The 15,738-nt window shown below is 36.9% G+C and overlaps 1 long non-coding RNA gene across 2 annotated transcripts; it reads right to left on the bottom strand.

Annotated features, from left to right (window-relative positions):
* Positions 1-1,305: 1,305 nt before the first annotated feature.
* LOC114268111 (uncharacterized) lies at positions 1,306-10,177 on the bottom strand. Of its 2 annotated transcripts, none has more exons than XR_014335814.1 (5): positions 9,520-10,177; positions 8,768-8,812; positions 3,930-7,232; positions 3,178-3,222; positions 1,306-1,643 (listed from the first exon to the last, which is right to left on the bottom strand). It is a non-coding gene; the product is annotated as an uncharacterized LOC114268111 (long non-coding RNA). The 2 variants fall into 2 exon arrangements; XR_014335815.1 differs by having other exon boundaries at positions 6,506-7,232; positions 9,520-9,896.
* Between the last annotated feature and the right edge of the window lie 5,561 nt (positions 10,178-15,738).

The raw sequence follows: 15,738 nt of genomic DNA on the forward strand, positions 1-15,738 counted from the left end.
AGAAATTTTTGCTGAATCACAGTAGCGTACTCCACCATACAGCTCGGTATGAAATACGGGGGAGGGTTAAAGACCTCAGTCTGTGGACCATGACCGAGCTGCGCCACAACCGCCTTTCATCCGCATTTGAAGAAGAGATCTTTCGCAGCTTAGCATTGCTTGATGTAAGTGGCCTCCCCCTCTTTGAAACCGCGGTCTTCCGCGTCCTCAACCTTTTTCTCTAGCTCGGCTATCTCAACATTCCTCTTGCCTTCAAGCTTGGCTAGCTCACGTAGATATTTGTCTTTCACCACGGCCGCAGCCTTTTTCTTATCTGCTTCAGCTGAATTGACCAGGCCGGTAAGCCGAGCTACTTCGGCCTGTAGCTCGGCCATCTTCTGTTAGGATTCTTTTAGCTCGGCCGTTTTAGCATTGGCCTCTGCCATGGCCTCCCTTGTGGTCTTTCGAAGCTCCAACACGCGCTTGTGAGCAACGTGGTTCTTCTGCAGGGCCTACAAAAGGAGAGAAACAATTTTGAGATAAACTGAGCGAAAAGACGTTGGAATTTTGAGAAGGAAAAGGAGAACTTATCAACACCATTGATTTAGAAGCCGAGCAAATGGCCTTCAGCTCGGTAAGATGATCGTGGTGATCCATGTCGGCTGGAAAGAAGACGCTATTGGCCAGATTAAAGGCCAGCATATGGTCTTTTTCTGCGACCACTGAGTCGGAGTCAGTGATAGCGTGGTTTTTGTAGGTAACCCTAGGCACCCACTTGGAAGAGCTAGCTCGTTCAGAATGCTCCAGTTGTGGGCTGGCCGGTGTGGATTGCGGAAGCATGGTGTCTTCTTCATCAAGGAGGCACGGCTCGGTCGTGGAAGTCCGAGCGCCCTTGTTTGGTCGAGATGAAGAAGGCTGCACGGTTGGTAAGGCTACCACGGTCTCTTGAGTTTGGTTGGCTGGTGGTACCTCGACCTAGTTTGTTTTGGTTAGAAGGGCCCTTACTACTCTTTTCCTGGCCATCTCTTACTCCGCAATCAATGGGATCAAGTTGATTTGTGGAAGGGAAGGATCAAGTTCTGGGGATGGCTCTAAGAGGAAATCGGTCACCCTGGTCTTCTTACGGCTATTATATCGGTAGGTCAGTTCAAAATTCAGTAGCTCAGCCCAGCTCCTGTTTGGATATCAGAGTGTGCGCGAAGTGTGTTCAGGTTGGGGTAGCTGTACTGTCACGCCCCAAACCCGCCCCTAAAAGTTTGGGCATGACCCGTTTGAAAACGAACACTTAACCTGTAATAAATAACATATGGGGCCTCATCGGAAGCATAAAGTAGGAAAATAACAATACATATAAATTCCATTGAGCTACATCTACATGCCAGGACCTCTTATACATCACATTTATCATGGAAAATGGATAAAGCTCCAAACCATATGTTGTGGCATCGGTGATAAACAACCATATGTACAGACCCAGCCCCATCATTGGGCTTATATAAAAATCATTGAAGTTCTACCTCTTTAACTTTAAATATGCAATCAAAATTAAGCCAACATTTCAATAGACTTTACAAAAATAAATGGCTTCGTGCAGCGCCTGAACCCACGAAGGTTGACAAAAGAAAACGGGTGTCATGACTAGGACTGACCACTTGGTTGGTTACCTACAGAAGCAGACGTTAGACAGAATGAGCCAAGCTCAGTGAATAGTAATACATAAATAAAACGATGCTTAAATTGAAACATAACACATAGCAATGCATATAAAGATGTAGAGTTCACATAGTTAGTCTGGTTCTGTGCTACGTACATAACGGCTTTAAGTTCAATCTTGCAACATAAACATGGTGGCTATAAGCCCTTGAAACATGGTGGCACGAGGCCCTTGAAACATATGGCATAAAGCCCTTGTAACATATGGCACTAAGGCCCTTGAAACATATGGCATAAAGCCCTTGTAACATATGGCACTAAGGCCCTTGAAACATATGGCACTAAGGCCTTTGTAACATATCTGACCTTGTAGTATATTCAAACTTGTAACATATACTTGAAACATACTGAGCATACTTGAACTTGTAACATACTGGAAACATGCCTGAAACATACTTGAACATCATTCATTAATTCAAACGGAACATATTATAACTAGAGCGTTTCTTGTTGTATCATGTCATTATCATACGCTTAATAATAAGAGACTAATTCACATTCTCATGAGAGTCACATAATAATGCTAAACTTTGCACTTATATCGTAGATTCTGAATAACTTCCAATTCATAAGCAACATAGTAAAATAACTTCAAATTCATATGGATACACATAGCTACTCTTATATTTACTCTGAATCTATTCTTCAAGAATGAACATAAATTCTTTGGGGTAAATGACTTAATTCACGTGCTCTATTAATCAATAGTATACACCGTTGTTTAATCGTTCTTATATGTTAACATAGTTGCCTTGCCTTGTAATTAATAGTCCTAATGGTAACCGTTACATCATTCCCACGAGTTGACATAATTAACATAAAGTTAACAGGGCAAGGTAAGCACATTTTCATTAGATTACAGATGACTTTATCGGTTTCACAATTCCACAGTTCGGCCCTTGGCCTAAGGGGTTCACACGTTCACGATAGCATTTAGGTTTCATAGATTCACAACTAATTACATCGGCCTTCGGCCCTTTGGATTCACAAGTTCACAAGTTTGGCCCTTGGCCTCATAGCTTCATAATTTCACAAATGGCCCCTGGCCACATAGGTTCATAGTTCACAAATGGCCCCTGGCCACATAAATTCACAAGTCAGCCCTCGGCCTCATAAATTCACATATACATAAATTAGCTTTTGGGTTTCATAGGTTCACAATCCGGCTCTTAGCTTCATAGTTTCACAATTCACAATTCGGAAATTCATACTTCACAAATGGCCCTCGGCCACATCGTTTCATATTTCACAAGTTGGTGATCCATACTTCACAAATTCGAGATGCATATTTCACAAATCCTTTTTGATGTTTCCATAATTTCACAATGTTCCTCATATAGCATACACCTTTGATGTTTCCATAATTTCACAATATTTACGTAGCATACATAACATACATGTCAACATAATTCTTATGACGAAGATCATAACGTCAATAACAATAATCATTAATGGTTAAAGATACATCGAAGTACTACTACTCACAGTGATCGGTTCCCGGTGGTAATGGTACAATGTCCTCGTCTCGACCTACAATTACAGTGCACAACACATAATATGAGGTTATACTCGATCCTTTACTTATTCTCTTTGATCGTTCAATCAATTAGTCATGGTGGTACCAAGCTCATTATTCTTTAATATGTTGTAATCCATGTCTTAGAAAACGGGAGAAATCGATAGGAAATGGTTTAGGTGAAGAAATGGTACATAACTAATTGACATAACGTGAACAGTCATCACTAATTTGGGTATAACTTTTTCTGTATTTAGAATTTGGGAGTGAGACTAGAGCCATTGGAAACTAGACTTCCGGGGCTTGATTTTAGGCTCAAGAATCACTCAAAAAGGAGTCCGGATGCAAAAGATATACCTATTCAAAGTTGGCTGGACAGAGCTGTCCCCGCACGTGCGGGTGAACAGTGCCGCACGTGCGGCCCTGGACAGCAGCAGTCCGAAAATGGCTGAAATTGTGGGACTTTTCATTTTCAAAAATCAAACCTTAATTACATGTAAATCAAAGCCCAAAACCCTTTAATACATGACCAATTTCACATTATTATTCTTGATCAAACACCATAATCTCACAATAAACAAATTTAATGATTTTACTTCTTCAATCAAGGAATTCTTAGAAAATCAAGGTTCATGGGTTCAAAGCTCACATCTTCTATATCAATCCATGATTTCAAGTAGTAGATGGATTCTATACAAGGTTAGTAATTAGAGCCACATACCTTACCCAAACCTTTGTTCATCCCTTAGTCTCTTCAATTTTTCCAAGCTTTTGGTTGATCTTTCCTCTCTCTTCTATCTTCTTCAACCATCTTCAAGCTTCCATGGATGTTGAATTCCTTAGGGAGAAGCTTTGCCTCTTCTCTCTCTCTCCCTCTCTCTCTCACGGTTCTCCTTCCCCTTTCTGTAGATATTTTTATTTTTTTGTTTGGTTCAAAATAGATGAGTTCAACAACTCATAAGGCATATATGCATATATAAAAGCGTCCCACAAATAGGAAGGGCCAAACACGCCCTTACGAATCGCACAAAATCACATTTCAATTAAACTTCCCAGATAACTCTAAAAATTATGCTGATCATAAATATGTCCCATGTTCCGGTATCTGAAGTATTTAAGGCCTTTAATTTGCAGTATAAAGTTAATCACCCAAACGTCCATTAACGAATTAGACAAATTAGATTTCAAATTAATTTTCCCAAATAATTCCAAAAATTCCCATTAACATATCCAAGTACTCAATTTTGATTTTTGAACCCATAAAGGTCGGTAATTCCCATTTTAAGTCCGTAACTCAACCGATAATGCTTCAATTCTAATAGATATAATTAAATTAAACCACATCATTTCATAGGGAAATAAAGATGATTTCTTATACGCATTTTGGGATCATTACATCCTTCCCACCTTAAGAAGTTTGGTCCTCCAAACTTGATTCTCCTTGTCACAAGTCTAGTTCCGTCTTGGACATATAACATTTCTCAATCATTTAGCCATTCCCAATTTTATACAATCAATTTCAATGGAGGTTGCTCCCAAAATCAGAAGTAATGTGTCTTTACTGACTAATTGGTAACCCACTTGATAGTAGTATGTAATAACATCAAAGTATCGTCTCATTATTCATAACTTGTACGTTTTAATTTATTACTCCACAAATCATATCTTCCACATAATATGACAACTTAAGGGTATTCAGAAATGAATTCATTTCAAGTATTCATTCGCATGCAGCTCATAAACTATCAAACATAATTCAAACTCACAAATAACCCCCATTATCATAATTCCTCAAAGGTTAAGGAAACATTCATGACATAATCGGATTTCAAAGGTATATACCTCGTACAATAATTAGACCCATCGTAGTAATTAAATTCTAACGCAACAACTTCATGGCTCTTTGTTCATTATCTGAATTAGACTTATCAGTTCAAATCAAATCTCTAAAAAAACTCCAAGTGCCAACCTAAATTTCATATCAAGAAATTACATGTTCAGAGTAGAGGATTCGTAAAATCAAATACAGATCAAACCTTAATGGTCATACTTCCCACATTACAGTAAAGTAGTATTCATTTAAAATCTATGCTGGCTTAGAAGACCTCAAAGTCAACATCACGACAGCAAGCACATAATACATTTACCATGAAATTCTTATATTCTTGTTCCATAGGTAGTAAAATGTTTCTAACATGGACAAAAACATTTTCCAAAAATATGTAATACATAAAGTTCTTCAAACCCTTCATACGTACATACAATACGTCGTTCAGAGATATTACTCAGAAACATATCAGGCCTTTCAAAGATATCAGATGATGGAATAATTCTCAATAGCCTTAAACTTATTTAAACTTTGACAGAACAATCTCCGATTTAACTTATAACAGATAGGCAGAATAACTTGAGGCTAAACATAAAGCTTTCATCAAGTATGCAACAATAAATTATCAATTAAAGAACTCATTCACGCATAGCAGAATATTTCTTTCAGAAATCTTGTCATATCTTGAACATTCGGAGCTTCGTAGCGTATCTAGTCATTTTGGAAAATTATCCAGAAAGTTTATCATGTCATAAACATGTCGGAAGTTCATAACATTTTGATCATTTCGAAAAATACTTACTGTTTAAAAACATGTGATCACAAATCATCCTTATAGTATCAAAACAAAGAACATACAGTTTCGTAACTTCTCATAACATACTAGACACTTGGTCATGTCGTCATAAGTTCAAGTTGACTAGTTAGTCATAAACTTTACTTAACCCCTTTTTAAATACAGAATAGGGATTAGTTTAACAGTTTGCATTAAAATGCAGAAACAAAATTCCAATTTTTTTTTTTTTTTTTTTCTGTCATAACTTATCATTTTTTTTTTACCGGTATCATATGGGCAGACTCATCATATAGGTGGGGTTCTTCATATTATTCGACCATTCCTTGTAAGAAATCCTGATTACAGATTACAGATTACGCATGAACAAAACAGAATCACTATATGTATAACTTTTTATCACAGCTAGTCCTTTTCAACATATTACAAAGTATCATGCGAAACTTATTTTAGCAACTATCAACTTACAATAACCTCTCGAACTCGCAGGTTTAAACATTGTTATAATAAGAAGGATGTGCCTATGTTACAGAAAGTGCACATCACACATATTATCTTATGTACTAAATCATGTAAGCAAGTCATCTAAACAGATGCTTCGCAGATATTTATCAATTCTACAGTCACAATTAATAACGCACATTTCACTTAGTCATAGGCATATAACTTGTCTTACCGTTCAACGTGAATTCTTACCACGCTTCTGCTGCGCAACTTTATTGATTTAATCCCATCTGCAGGTCTTACCATGTTCTGCATAGTAATCAATCACAATATATACAAGAAATGTATAATAGACATGAATAATAACCATTGTGGTTAGCGTCATTACATGTACCATTATCGTTGCTATCAATTCCTTTCATGTGCACTAAGGATGTCATACATGATGCCTAAGTCTTTTCTGGACATCCTAAAGCTCAATGGATTCGTGTGTGAGATAGCAACTCGTGCTCTGATACCACTTGTCACGCCCCAAACCCGCCCCTAAAAGTTTGGGCATGACCCGTTTGAAAACGAACACTTAACCTGTAATAAATAACATATGGGGCCTCATCGGAAGCATAAAGTAGGAAAATAACAATACATATAAATTCCATTGAGCTACATCTACATGCCAGGACCTCTTATATATCACATTTATCATGGAAAATAGATAAAGCTCCAAACCATATGTTGTGGCATCGGTGATAAACAACCATATGTACAGACCCAGCCCCATCATTGGGCTTATATAAAAATCATTGAAGTTCTACCTCTTTAACTTTAAATATGCAATCAAAATTAAGCCAACATTTCAATAGACTTTACAAAAATAAATGGCTTCGTGAGGCGCCTGAACCCACGAAGGTTGACAAAAGAAAACGGGTGTCATGACTAGGACTGACCACTTGGTTGGTTACCTACAGAAGCAGACGTTAGACAGAGTGAGCCAAGCTCAGTGAATAGTAATACATAAATAAAACGATGCTTAAATTGAAACATAACACATAGCAATGCATATAAAGATGTAGAGTTCACATAGTTAGTCTGGTTCTGTGCTACGTACATAACGGCTTTAAGTTCAATCTTGCAACATAAACATGGTGGCTATAAGCCCTTGAAACATGGTGGCACGAGGCCCTTGAAACATATGGCATAAATCCCTTGTAACATATGACACTAAGGCCCTTGAAACATATGGCATAAAGCCCTTGTAACATATGGCACTAAGGCCCTTGAAACATATGGCACTAAGGCCCTTGTAACATATCTGACCTTGTAGTATATTCAAACTTGTAACATATACTTGAAACATACCTGAGCATACTTGAACTTGTAACATACTGGAAACATGCCTGAAACATACTTGAACATCATTTATTAATTCAAACGGAACATATTATAACTAGAGCGTTTCTTGTTGTATCATGTCATTATCATACGCTTAACAATAAGAGACTAATTCACATTCTCATGAGAGTCACATAATAATGCTAAACTTTGCACTTATATCGTAGATTCTGAATAACTTCCAATTCATAAGCAACATAGTAAAATAACTTCAAATTCATATGGATACACATAGCTACTCTTATATTTACTCTGAATCTATTCTTCAAGAATGAACATAAATTCTTTTGGGTAAATGACTTAATTCACGTGCTCTATTAATCAATAGTATACACCGTTGTTTAATCGTTCTTATATGTTAACATAGTTGCCTTGCCTTGTAATTAATAGTCCTAATGGTAACCATTACATCATTCCCACGAGTTGACATAATTAACATAAAGTTAACAGGGCAAGGTAAGCACATTTTCATTAGATTACAGATGACTTTATCGGTTTCACAATTCCACAGTTCGGCCCTTGGCCTAAGGGGTTCACACATTCACGATAGCCTTTAGGTTTCATAGATTCACAACTAATTACATCGGCCTTCGGCCCTTTGGATTCACAAGTTCACAAGTTTGGCCCTTGGCCTCATAGCTTCATAATTTCACAAATGGCCCCTGGCCACATAGGTTCATAGTTCACAAATGGCCCCTGGCCACATAAATTCACAAGTCAGCCCTCGGCCTCATAAATTCACATATACATAAATTAGCTTTTGGGTTTCATAGGTTCACAATCCGGCTCTTAGCTTCATAGTTTCACAATTCACAATTCGGAAATTCATACTTCACAAATGGCCCTCGGCCACATCGTTTCATATTTCACAAGTTGGTGATCCATACTTCACAAATTCGAGATGCATATTTCACAAATCCTTTTTGATGTTTCCATAATTTCACAATGTTCCTCATATAGCATACACCTTTGATGTTTCCATAATTTCACAATATTTACGTAGCATACATAACATACATGTCAACATAATTCTTATGACGAAGATCATAACGTCAATAACAATAATCATTAATGGTTAAAGATACATCGAAGTACTACTACTCACAGTGATCGGTTCCCGGTGGTAATGGTACAATGTCCTCGTCTCGACCTACAATTACAGTGCACAACACATAATATGAGGTTATACTCGATCCTTTACTTATTCTCTTTGATCGTTCAATCAATTAGTCATGGTGGTACCAAGCTCATTATTCTTTAATATGTTGTAATTCATGTCTTAGAAAACGGGAGAAATCGATAGGAAATGGTTTAGGTGAAGAAATGGTACATAACTAATTGACATAACGTGAACAGTCATCACTAATTTGGGTATAACTTTTTCTGTATTTAGAATTTGGGAGTGAGACTAGAGCCATTGGAAACTAGACTTCCGGGGCTTGATTTTAGGCTCAAGAATCACTCAAAACGGAGTCCGGATGCAAAAGATATACCTATTCAAAGTTGGCTGGACAGAGCTGTCCCCGCACGTGCGGGTGAACAGTGCCGCACGTGCGGCCCTGGACAGCAGCAGTCCGAAAATGGCTGAAATTGTGGGACTTTTCATTTTCAAAAATCAAACCTTAATTACATGTAAATCAAAGCCCAAAACCCTTTAATACATGACCAATTTCACATTATTATTCTTCATCAAACACCATAATCTCACAATAAACAAATTTAATGATTTTACTTCTTCAATCAAGGAATTCTTAGAAAATCAAGGTTCATGGGTTCAAAGCTCACATCTTCTATATCAATCCATGATTTCAAGTAGTAGATGGATTCTATACAAGGTTAGTAATTAGAGCCACATACCTTACCCAAACCTTTGTTCATCCCTTAGTCTCTTCAATTTTCCCAAGCTTTTGGTTGATCTTTCCTCTCTCTTCTATCTTCTTCAACCATCTTCAAGCTTCCATGGATGTTGAATTCCTTAGGGAGAAGCTTTGCCTCTTCTCTCTCTCCCTCTCTCTCTCTCACGGTTCTCCTTCCCCTTTCTCTAGATATTTTTATTTTTTTGTTTGGTTCAAAATAGATGAGTTCAACAACCCATAAGGCATATATGCATATATAAAAGCTTCCCACAAATAGGAAGGGCCAAACACGCCCTTACGAATCGCACAAAATCACATTTCAATTAAACTTCCCAGATAACTCTAAAAATTATGCTGATCATAAATATGTCCCCTGTTCCGGTATCTGAAGTATTTAATGCCTTTAATTTGCAGTATAAAGTTAATCACCCAAACGTCCATTAACGAATTAGACAAATTAGATTTCAAATTAATTTTCCCAAATAATTCCAAAAATTCCCATTAACATATCCAAGTACTCAATTTTGATTTTTGAACCCATAAAGGTCGGTAATTCCCATTTTAAGTCCGTAACTCAACCGATAATGCTTCAATTCTAATAGATATAATTAAATTAAACCACATCATTTCATAGGGAAATAAAGATGATTTCTTATACGCATTTTGGGGTCATTACATGTACTGGGACTTGAGAAAGTTCAAATCTGCATGAAGGAAGGAGACTACAGTTAGTACGGTTCAAGATAAGAAAACCGAAGTACAGAAAAGCATGGAATTGAGCCGAGGTAATCCTACCGGTTACACCTTTGTTTCAATTTATTCTGTCGCCCAGGATCTGGGCTTGTTGGTCCTCAAAGTTCCTAGATACCCAGAAGAAATCATCATCATTCACATCTTTATTCGAGGTATTTTTTATTATCTTTTCACGATGGCGTCTTATTCTTAAATAGTAAACCCAGCCATCTTCAGCCAATCCTATGGAGTATTGGTGGAAGAGCTCAGCTAGACCGAGATTAAGGCCAGCCCGGCGGTTTAGCTCGACAATGCCATTTATTGTACGGTACGAATTTGTGAAAAGCTAGGTAGAGCAGAGGTTGGTTTGTCTAAGGAACTCGCAAAGAAGAGGCTGTACAGGGAATCTTAGTCCGGTTTCTACAATGGAAAGAAGGGTAAAAGGAACAAAACCAGGGTTTCCCCAAGGTGTATCTAGTTCGGCTAGAGTGAGATGGACATCATCAGGGATATGGCAATCCCTTCGGAACTCGGCCATAGCACCTGGGGTGTTTACCAAAAACCTATACTTTCCCATTAATTATATATAAATTATCGACAAGTGTTAGCTCGGTATTGAGATGATATGGAGTATCTCGGCTGAAGCGTTCAAGGGAGTGCCTGGCCGACCTAAGTTTGCAAAGTGAAAGAGAAAGGTGTTAAGCACAGATCGTGGGACCGTGCTACAAGAAACATAGGCAAGATAAATGAAGTCCTAGCCCGGCTACGTGGGATGCTATCCAATCTTAGCTCGGTTTAAGCAATGAGCTTTAGCCCGGTTGAGCCGTTGGGGCAGTATTCTCAGTTCGGTTTGAACTAAGGGAGCTGGTTTAGCCCCAAGTTTTAGCTCGGTCGATGGTTGAGGCTTTCTAGCATGGTATTGCGCAAACCTAGTACTGTTTAATAGCTCGGTTAAAAGAAACAAACGGTCCCTAACCTATGGAAACCGCAAGTATGGCGTGAAGTTTTAGTGCAGTTGTTGGGTGTGGCTAGGCTTGCATCTAATACAAACAGTATCCTAGTTCGGTTGATGTGTGATTTTGGATCAAATACAGTATTTTTCAATTTTTTTGAAAAATCAAGTGGTTCTATTGCGTGGTTTTTCCCAGAAATATGGAAGCAAAAGTGGAATGTGCTTTGAAAAACATACAAATAAAACATACTTTGTGTTGCAAAAGAGGTGCGAAATCAACAGAAAGAAAGAAGATTCGAACCACTTACCAGTTTAAGGTGAAGGCACTGAAGATGGAGGTAGTAGCAGCAACAAACACAAGCTCTGTAAATACAAGGTTGGGGAGAGATAGAGGCTCAAAGAGAGAGAAAGAAGGAAATGAATAGTGAAGTGTATGATTCAAAATGAAGGGTTTGTTTTGTGAAGAGGGAAGGACAAAAAGGCGGGACTGTTCAAAAAAATGCGGAGTACGAAGACGGCGTGACAGCTGCATTGGGCTAATCAGAGTCTGCTACGTGTCCTTGGAATGGAAATTGATTCAATTAGAGACTAAAGAGACGTTTTGACCGGACAGATTGATAGCACAGTGTGAATTTCGCTCGGTTGGAAGGCTAAAGTTTTTTAGCTCGGTTAGAAGGCTAAAGATTTTTCAGCTCGGTTGGTAACAGGTAATCCCTATCATGCTGCGCAGATGGAATTAAGGGGGCAATTGAGAGAGTAATTTATATGTAAATTGGGTCAAGCTGGGTAATGGACCATTTTGTGGGCCATAGTAAGAAGGGTTGAGTAAAAGGGCCTTGTAATTAGTCCAGTCCAGAGGAGCCTTGCAGATAGCCCCGTCCGAAAGAGCTTGGTGGTTAGCTCGGTTACCACGGTCGGCGCGGTGACAGTTAGCTCGATCAAACCATCTTGCGCCGAGGTATTTTTGGCTTCTACTCAGGACCTTGCTGTTGGGTAGCTCGGTCCAAGTACGCTATGGTTAGCACGGTCTACAGGCGAAGTCGAGGTAACATGTTACACATAAAGCGCTGGGATAAATGTAACATGAGTATTGTTAGCTTGGTTACATTGTCATTGTGCCATGGCAATGCTAGCTCGGTCGTTTGGACATACCGCCGAGCTAGGACCATCTCACTTGGTTTAAGCAGTGAGGGGGGTATTGAAGGATAAACATTATCTTTTAGGAGAGTAATTCCTAAAAGGACTCTGCATGGAGAAATAAGAGTCCTACTAGGATTATGCCACACGGAACCTATAAAAGCTTACAACATCACCTATAGAGAGGTAACACAACTTTGATTCTCGAATACACAGAGCTTTTGTCTATCTGTCTATTGTGCTGACTTAGGCATCGGAGAGGTATCCGACACACACCCGCCAGCTAGCTCACATTTGTGTTTTCAGGGAGTAAAGCGACGACGTTTAGAGGAGCACAGACTGGATAACCTGTTGGCCAGGCGCCACGATTGTTGAAATCACGTGCCAGATTCAAAATCAAAAAAGACGATGGAGAAGAGGGGGAGAGAGACAAAAACAGAGTGTATATGTATGTATATAATATGTATTTTGTCTGTATACGTATATATGTATTTGTATGTATCTGTATATATATAGTTTGTCTTTAGGTATATGCATGTAATATGTGTATTTGGTATATCGTTTGTATGTATATGTATATAGTATATATGGTATTTATATATAAATATGAATACAGAGAAAAAAAAATCGTTAAAGTAATCAGTGGAGTTTTAATTGAATAGTTAGGCAAGTCTCATAGAGTAGTAAGTGGAGTTTTATTAAATAGTAAGTGAGATTTAATTGAATAATAACTCAAGTTAATGAAGTAGTAAGTCGAGTCTTATTGAGTAGGATAGATGATGTATCATTAAGTACTGACCATTTATAAGCACAATATTTATCATTCGTTTTTTTAAAGATATTTTTACTAGTTAGGCTTGGAATGAATAGTGATGAATATATTTATTAAATATTTTAAGTGGTGGGTTAGAGTGGTAAGTCAAATCTAATAATGTAGTAAGTGGGGTTTGATTTAATAGTAAGTCAAGTATGATCGAGTAGTAAATCAAGTTTGATGGAGTAGCAAGCCGAGTACCATTGAGTATTAAGTAATGTTTGATTGAGTAGTAGGTCAAGTTTGATAGAATAGTAAATAGAGTAATCATTGAGTAATAAATTAAGTCTGATGGAATAGTAATTAAAGTCATATTGAGTAGTAAATGGTGTTTGATTGAGTAATAAGTCAAGTTTGATGGAGTAATAAGTCAAGCCTCATTGAATAGTAAATCAAGTTTGATAGAATAGTTAATGGAAATCATTGACTGGTAAAAATGTCACAATTAATTTGAAGTTTATCCACATTTGTTATAAATTGAGAATTATTAACTGATAAAAATGTCAGATTGAATTATTTAATAATAAGAAGATTTACTATTTGTTAATCTATCTCTACTAATTATCACTCATTGTGAGTTTATTTACCATTAAAAGTGACCATACTCATAATTCATTGTTTATTTACTCAACTTACCGTTGAATGCCATCATAGTTCCCATTTATTACAACTCTCCTCACCATTCATTGAGAAAATACTCAACAGTGTAATTACACTCAACCTTACTTATCATTAAATTTGATCCCACTTAACCATTATAGAGACAAATGTTTATTGCTCCAAAATTATATTCTCATATTACAAGAGTCAATAAGTACATGTTCATCCCTCCATATACAATTTTTAAGCATCAAAAAAAAAAAAAAAGGGTACATGTTCATATATTCTTGAGGGTGCAATATATGTATCTATTTAGGTAGCATCCTCCTAATTCTTTAATTTAAAAAAATAAAAATCCCATGGTTATGAATTCTTTATAGAGAAATTGTAATTCCAATTTCAGAAACCATCAATCAACAAAATAGTGTTGTCACCTTCTTCATTTTCTTTTTCTTGGGTTCCTAGAGTGGCTAATAGTGTTGCCAATTGGCTAGCCTCTTCCTTTTCGAAGGGCTCTTCACCCTTAGATTGGGTCTGGAATCCCCTCTATGCTCTCAGCGATTTTGTTGAGTTTGGACTGCTCTTTGTAGTTTACGGATTAAAAAAAAGAAGAAAAGAGATTAAAAAAATAGTTCGCCAGAATTCATGGTGTCGCCGGAGAGGAAGAAGGAGATTAAAAAAAACAATCACCAGAGTCTATTGTGTCGTCGGAGAAGAAGAAGAAGAAAGAAAAGAGATTAAAAAAAAGTCACTAGAATCCATGGTGTGGCCGGAAAAAGAGAGGGAGAGAGGGAAGATGTGTTAAATGAGGGACTTGACTGGTAGTAGCCGGTTAGCTGTTTTGATTTTGGATGATAAAGATTTAAGATTCTAATTTGATGGTTTAAAATTATTTTCATCTAAATACCATTTTTGAAATTCTAATTTGATGGTTTAAAATTATTTTTATATATGGTACCTAAATATCACTTTTGGTACCGCAGTTGAACCCAACTAACACTCCAATCTTTTAGACTTTAATGCAACCTTCCAATAAAAAAAATAGCCCTACCACGGCAGAAATAAGGAGTATATCATTTCCAGTGGGTTTTTGCTAATCCACTGATTACTGTCAGAAAGCAGAAAGCTAACAAAGTACAAATATGCTCCAATGGTCTTGCTAGTGACCTTCCTTGTTAAAGTGATCAGACATTAAGAAATTGTTTAGGATAATTCATAAAAGTTCAAAAGTTAAAAAGTTATTAAAAGAGTTAAAAAGTTTATATTATTTGAGAGTAGCTTGTGGGATAAATTTAGAGGATAAAATTATTATTTCACTCTTTGAATTCAACTACTTAAAAGTCAAAAGGTAGAATGATTATTTTAATTTTATTATAATATTTTATTACACATCTTTTCATAAAAAGTTAAAAAATTATTCTAAATATACATATTTTTTTCTCTACTTTTTTAACTAAAAAATTAAAAAAAAAAAACGCTTATACAGTAGATTCCAAACAAACACTAAGAAGGTCTCCAACTGTGGCTACTGCCTTAATGAACAAGATAGACAGAGAGGGTCAGAAAAGGGTCTATCTTTGCCATGCGGCAGAGGTGGTAGATAGGAAAGAGAGTGTGGAAAATGTGATTGGAAAAGAGAGAGCAATAGGTGGGTCACATTTAGGGTAAATATCGGATATATCGATTCATCCAAATTAATTGAATCGAACTGATTCATCACATTTTAAATGGACGCGTGGTTGCAAATTGATTTTTTCTAATTCGTCTAGTTTTTGGATGGATGGTGGATTTGATGTGCATTTGGCCGCAACTGAAACTGTCAAATCATGAGCACGCCTAATAATTTGTGAGCTTTTTTTTTTCTTCAATTTGTTTAAATATTCTATTTGTGTTTTCAACTAAAAAGAGTTTAAATATTCTGTTAAATATATTTTGTTAAAAAAGAATTTAAATATTCTGTTAAATATATTTTGTTGAAAAAGAGT

The sequence above is a fragment of the Camellia sinensis genome, chromosome 7 (assembly GCF_055761805.1).
Source record: "Camellia sinensis isolate YWXY chromosome 7, ASM5576180v1, whole genome shotgun sequence".
Lineage (NCBI taxonomy): Eukaryota > Viridiplantae > Streptophyta > Magnoliopsida > Ericales > Theaceae > Camellia > Camellia sinensis.